This window comes from Podarcis vaucheri (genome assembly GCF_965113315.1).
Source record: "Podarcis vaucheri genome assembly, chromosome: 8".
Classification (NCBI taxonomy): Eukaryota; Metazoa; Chordata; class Lepidosauria; order Squamata; family Lacertidae; genus Podarcis; species Podarcis vaucheri.
The window spans coordinates 85,317,797-85,324,937 of NC_138766.1; positions in this window are offsets into that span (position 1 = coordinate 85,317,797).

The window sequence follows — 7,141 nt, forward strand, 5'->3', positions numbered from 1 at the left end:
TTTTTCCATCGTCTCCATCTTGGCTGGCAGTTCAGATATTCATGATGCAAACAAGGATCACTTCCTATAGATTTGGTAAGAAGATTAGACTAAATCAGTCACGTCCAGTGTACTGAACAGGTTCTTAAATAAAAAAACAAGAAAAGAGGATGGGGTGTGTGAGAGAGATATCTCAAATCTCTCTTTATATATATAATACCAGGCATTCTCCTAATAGACTCTTCATATATCTGAATCTCCCTGCTACCTCCCTCCCATTCCTTGCAGCATTAGCAGAAATATCAGATACAGATCATTAATCACAACGCCTGTACTGTCCTTGAATTATTTAATGCAATATTTGAGGAGCTGTGAATTATTTAAGGCAGTATGCGAAAGGTCCTCTCCGATAGACATGCAGCGATTATTAAGAGCCATTGCTAAGTCTGATTTATTTTGCCACAATCCCATACCAGTGCTGAATGTTTCATAAACAGAATCTGCCCCTTTAGGTTGCTAAGCCACTGGTGGAGGAAGCAGCAGGAGGAGACACTCCTGTAGAATATCATGGGATGTTTGCTGCTTCTGGATGTCGAGTCTTCAGCTTTTCTCCGCAGGATTGCAGAAAATGTTAACAGCAACCTTGACTCTGTTTGGCGGCTTGGGAAATGTTATGGGATGGTGATGAACAGGAAGTATGCCATTTCCCAGAGGTATTTAGGAGCATTTTTTGCAGGGTGCTTCAATGTCAGAGACCAGGCAGAGGAGTACAGCTCTGATAAGGAATTGTGGGAGCCTCCCCTTCTCCCTGCTCCTGACCAGGATCCTGAAGCTGCCCAGGAGCAGCAGAGCAGTATAGATTTGGAAGAGTGGTTTGCAGAGGGGCATAGTTCTGAAGACAACAGTTGGGATGAAATGGGGGTTGAACAGCAAAGTGAAGAAGAACTGGAAGAGAGAGAGCTAACAGACTCTCTCTCTCTCTCTCTCTCTCTCTCTCTCTCTCTCTCTCTCTCGTGTCCAGCCTATCAGTCCAAGGTCATGTAGAGCAGATAAGGTGGCTACACAAATAACAAGGTGGTTGTGAGATCAGGTTGCAAGACAGAAGTGACCAGGGTGGAAGTGGGTGGAAACTTAACTGGGAACACCTTCATTCTGAGAATGGCTTTGCTCTTTTGCTGTGATCATTAAAGACTCTTTAAATGGTAAGCGACACTTTTCGCTTTGTCCTGCTTATCTACGGTCAAAGGGGGCGGGGGAGGAAGCCGACTCCCCAAAGCCTGACATTCAAGCAAGAATGTCTGAGGAACCTGGTATTTGCGAATTCCAATATGGGCAGATGTAGTTAACATATTCCGGACTAAGGTGCAGATCAGCGTACAGCTATCCTCCATAACTTTTCACTTTTTCGAAAAGTTGTGATGCAGTTCTTAGCTCATAAAATGTCTGTGTGTGTGTGTGTGTGTGTGTGTGTGTGTGTGTATGTGTATGAGATGTGATGATATCTCATTATGGGTAAGATTGTTACCATCCCTGATGGAAGGTAGATCATGGGAGAATTTGAGATCAGGGTGCTTTACATAAAAGGGTGCTGGTCACTGTTGGGTTGTCTTAATATTGATGTGGTTAATGGTGCTACTCTGAGGTGTGTGTTTGTAATTATAACCTGCATGGTGGCACATCTGTGAGCTCTTGACAATTCAACACACCTGTAGTATCTTAACAATTTAACTAATTAGCAGGGGGGGAGTTTACCTGCTGCACCGAATGCAGCGATGTGATCGGGTAATTGATCATTTTGAAAACTGTATTTCAGTTGACCAAATGCTTTGTATGGTACTGGCTGGTGTAGAGTGGTGAGTTGCAGCTGTTTATTATTTAAAATAAAGATAAGCAAAGATATTACGGGCAAGCTTTTTTTCCATTGCCCCAGTCACTGCGCAAACTCGGTTGGTGAAGAAAGTTCAACAGTCACAGCCCCGTGTCTCCAATTACAGGCCTTTCTGCAACTATCCTCTCCCCCCTATCCTGGAAATCCATTTTGCTGTGCATTGATAATGTCTTGCACTTATTATGGTATAGGGGTGAACACACACAATCTGACTTTCAATACTGTTTGTGCCCGCAAAAGCTTCAAGGGGAGCACCCTGCTTTGCGTCCCACTGGTGCATTTCCTGTAGCTCCTGCTGAAGTCCTGCAACTTTGTATACTGCAAATGTTCCAGTTCTTCTTGTTGTCTACCTATGGAACAAGTGAGCCCTTCCAGTTGGCAATAATGGGGTAACCCTGGGGAACAGTGGCATAGTGTGGGTTGCCAGCACCCGGGCCATGCAGAGAGATGAGTGGGAAGGGGAGGGAAACCAACAGAGTATGCATGCATATTCAACCGCCTCATGGCATCCGTGTCACCCAGAAGATCACAGCCTCAGAGATAAGAAAAGAAGAGTCATTCCATTCTCTGGATAGGTCACTTCCTGGTTTGCATGTAGAAGCTAAACCACTCTGAAATTGTAGCTATGAATTCTTCCTCCCAGCGAATGCTGAGAATTGTAGGGGAGCTGCCTAACTTCTCTCAACATCATCCAGAAACTTTGGAGGAAGCCAGGACAGTTTAAAGTAGCATGATACCACTTTAACTACATTGTGTGAATGTGGCATTACATCCTTTATGGGAAATTTTGATTTGACCTTCTCAAATGTAATTAATACAGTCTGAGAGCTCATCATTTTTCTCTTCCAATGACTCTCTCATCCTGCTGTTACATCCCCACCCCTATCCATCCAAACCAGTTTCAGGAATGAGAGGGAGGCATCATTTAAAAAGGAGACAACAGGTTCAATCTATTCTTTTGCTTAACGTCGCCTGACTTTTATGGGAGATGAAAATGTTGTTCCTTTGACATCTTTTCTCATCTCTGCAGCTCTTTGCAACTCTTGATCAGGATTTTTTTTTTTAAGTTTAAGGCTACAACTTTCAAGTTCTGAAAACAAAAAGAGGAGAAAGAAACTGTTTCAGCCATGTATATTAATCCAGAGTCTGCGATCTTCACCGTAAAATTATTTCTTGGATGTTACTAGCATCCACGACTAAACAAAGTGATCAGATTTAATGAAAGAGGTTTTTTCCCCCCTTAATTGTTTTCTTTGAGAGAAAAAAGTGATTAATTTTACAATTCAAGTTCCTCTTTTTCCCCTGCCCCAACATCTTTTGAAGTGTGCAAAATAAAAAGAAATGTAGATATGAATCTAGACCTGCACTGTGGATTTTAATTGTGTGTGGTGGTAGTACCAATGGTCTGCCTATTTTTTGCAATCTATCCTGAAATCCTGGAACATTTCTGGGCTCTAGAGAACTGATGGGAAGGGTATAAATAATACAAATTATTATTATTATTATTATTATTATTATTATTATTATCATTATCATTATTATTATTATTAACCTAATAGATCTAGTCACTGTCCTATGTAGTCAAGCATCCTGTTCGCACAGTGACCAGATACCTATGGGAAGCCCATTCCTTAATATGCTTTTTTAAATGTTATTTTCAGGAACATACACATTTTATGTACACTTTATCTTGGTATATGCATTTTTTTATACATCACTAGGCTAGAGAACTTCATTGCAAAACTCAAAGAGACATGTGAATTCCAAAGGATGGCTGCATTTCAGTTCAGGCATTGCTTTGGAAAGTGTAATTTGGGCAAATTTGCCTCTAACTCCAAACCAAATAAAACCCCTCCCATCTCTATGTGCATAGAAGCATAGAATGGTATCTAGTCCAATCCCCTGCAATGCAGAAATATGTAGCTGTCCGCATACAGGGATCAAACCTGCAACCCTGGCGTTATCAGCACCATGTTCTAACCAACCAAGCAGTTCCTAAATAGTTGGAACAACCTTGAAGGCCAATAGAGACTTGGACTGTGTACACTGTTGGGTGATAATCCCGAGGCCAGTGCCTTTGCTCCCCAACGCAGCGTCGCCCGGGATTCATCACTCCAGTGTCCTGTCATGCTAATGTGACCCATATCCAAGGACATGAGCATGTGACTAGCAGAATCCAAACAGAAGCTGAGCCTTGAGGTGTAACATCTAAGCCTAATTTATTGCGCACAAAATCAAATGTAGCATAACAAAGAAAACATGGCCTCTTTGTCTTTCTTCCTCAGAGAGAGAACTGCAAAAACAATACAGTAGAACCTCGGGTTGCGGACGTAATCTGTGACGGAGGCACGTCTGCAACCCGCAGCATTCGCATCCTGAAGCTCTGCATCTGCGTCTGCGCAGGCGCCAGCGCGATTTGGCACTTCTGCGCATGCACAAGCGGCGAAACCCAGAAGTAACCCATTCCAGTGCTTCCGGGTTTCCTGTGGTCCGCAACCTGAAAATGCATAACCTGAAGTGTCTGTAACATGAGGTATGACTGTAGCTACACAGAATGGAACAGCGTATCTCAATTTCCACTCACAAGACTCCAACAATCAATGCTGGAATGTAAACATAGACATGTGCCATGTGACAATCACACACATCTGCAGCATGGGAGGAATGGAATTCCCAACAATGGAACAATCTTGAAGGCCAATAGAGACCTGGACTGTGTACACACTCCCACATACTCTGCGTCCAGTGTGTTCCCACCACTGACTTTGGAAGCTGGGCACACACACACGACATTTGCCACAATTTGTGTCTGTCCTTTATCTATTCCCGCTTCTTATAAAATACGGTGTTTTGATGCATTTCCCCACATGCCAGCTTCGATCTGCACTGAAGAAAAGAACAACCTAGCTGAATTTTAAGCTGGCAATGTGCACACAGTTCTTTTTAAGGAGTGGTCTTGTGAACTGGCTGGGACAACTCTCCCTTTGAAAGAAACTTCCTGAGAACCTCCTGGACCCATCACTGCACCCCTATGCACTGTGTACATGTGCACATAACTGGCATAGAATTGCAAAATGTTTTCACAGATTGCAATTCCTTTGGTCCTACCTCCTACTGTTTTCACAGTTTGTGTATTTTGCTCCTACCATCTCTCTCTCTCTCTCCCCCATTATATATCAGAAGAAGAAGAGAGGAGGGCATAGAGGAGGCAATTTATAAATGCTTTGTTTTAGATGCCTCGTTGCGTCTCTAATAATAATGCTTAGCATATCTATGGCAACGTGACACAACGAGGCAGCCAGACAAAGCTCTTTGGCAACAGTGCATAACCACTGAGTGGCTGTCCCAGCTCTTCCTTGACCCTCCCTGCAAATGGTTCCAAAATTCCTCAAATTGCAGCTACATATATTATGTTCAGATGGGAAAAGTGGGATTATTCAATTTCCCTGTGGAATCAGCCCTGAGTTGTTCTGGGGTTCATTCTGTCTCCTAGTAGCAGCCCATAACAATGACTGAAAAGCTGCCATGCCACTTTCATCAAAAGGGGCATGAAAATGTTCATGAAAATGCCCCCAATCTTTTGGCCCAGCTGTATTTAAAAACACATTTATCCATTCTTTAGATGTGACATACAGATGTGACTTCTACCATCATAGCCAAATGATACATACATAATTCTCAGCAACTATTTCTTGTAGTTTCCATAGCCCTGGTTTCTTCTACAGTCCATCATCTTCATTCCCCAAGTCTTCCATCCATCAGAGAGAACAACCAGTCCCAATGGGCTATTGTTTCCAATAGGAATCAGCCTTCTCTTAGTTCCTCCCACCTGGGATTTGCAATTCATAGAATTGTAGGGAGGTCACTCCAATTGGCCCACTATTGCTCGTGAGTGATATGGCAAATGGTCATCTGTAGCACAGCCAGCCTATTTTTCTGTGATTTCATTTCTCTGTTTTGAAGTGTTGTAATATGCTTTTCAAAAACTTTTATTTATTTATGTATTTATTGAAGCAAAAATTATATACTGTTTGGTTGTAAACCTCTCAGCGGTTTACAAAAGAAAGAAAGAAAGAAAGAAATATTAACATAGTCAATAAAAAGACAATTTTACTTTTGCAAACCCCTTTGAGATGTCTTTTAATGTGAGTGGTATGAAAATATTATTAAATAAATAATTGCGTAATTCTGCCAGATTGTTTTCCCTACCCTTCACTTGATAAATGGCAGCCCGGTTCTCAGAGATCAATTTTTCCTTCCGTGAAACAGATAAAAATGGTCGGATTTGCCACTTCTGCTTATCCTTGCTCTTAATATTAAAAATGCATTAGAAAAATAAACACTAAAAAAAAGCCAGGATACACAGTTCAGAACTAAATTTTAGAACAGAAGGGTAGAAGAATACATGTTAAAAGCCATCCTAAGAATAGCAGTGCATAACCACTCCAAACAGTCAAACAAAAACAAAAAAATATTTTCAGAAAGTGATGCATTAAGAAAAGTATGCAGCTGGAAATTTCACCCTGTCTGACCCTTGCTACATTAAAAAAAAAAAAGATTAGTCAATCAATACCAACTAAAGAGATAAGTGCAAGAGAAGCAATTAATTGAAGTTAAATGAACTTTGACAACTTCCATATTAAAGTAAATCACTAATTAAGAAAATTACAACATGGTCTCTCTTGTTGAAATGAGACAGTTCCAGACCCCAGTGAGGGGGTAAGTTAGATTTTTAAAAAAAAAAATGTATGAAGACAGCAGAATGTGTCTGGGAGGAAAATTGCTAGATGGTCTGTAGCACCGGGAAGCATGATCCTTCCCCAAATATTGGCTGACTTTTTGTACTGCTGTATCTTTAAATCATAAAGGCTGATCACTGAAGAATTGATGCTTTTGAATTCTGGTGCTGGAGGAGACTCTTGAGAGTCTCATGGACTGCAAGAAGATCAAACCTATCCATTCGGAAGGAAATCAGCCCTGAGTGCTCACTGGAAGGACAGATCCTGAAGCTGAGGCACCAGTACTTTGGCCACCTCATGAGAAGAGAAGACTCCCTGGAAAAGACCCTGATGTTGGGAAAGATGGAGGGCACAAGGAGAAGGGAAAGACAGAGGACGAGATGGTTGGACAGTGATCATGAAGCTACCAACATGAGTTTGACCAAACTGCGGGAGGCAGTGGAAGACAGGAGTGCCTGGCGTGCTCTGGTCCAGGGGGTCACGAAGAGTCGGACACGACTAAATGACTAAACAACAACAACATCTTTAAATCAAG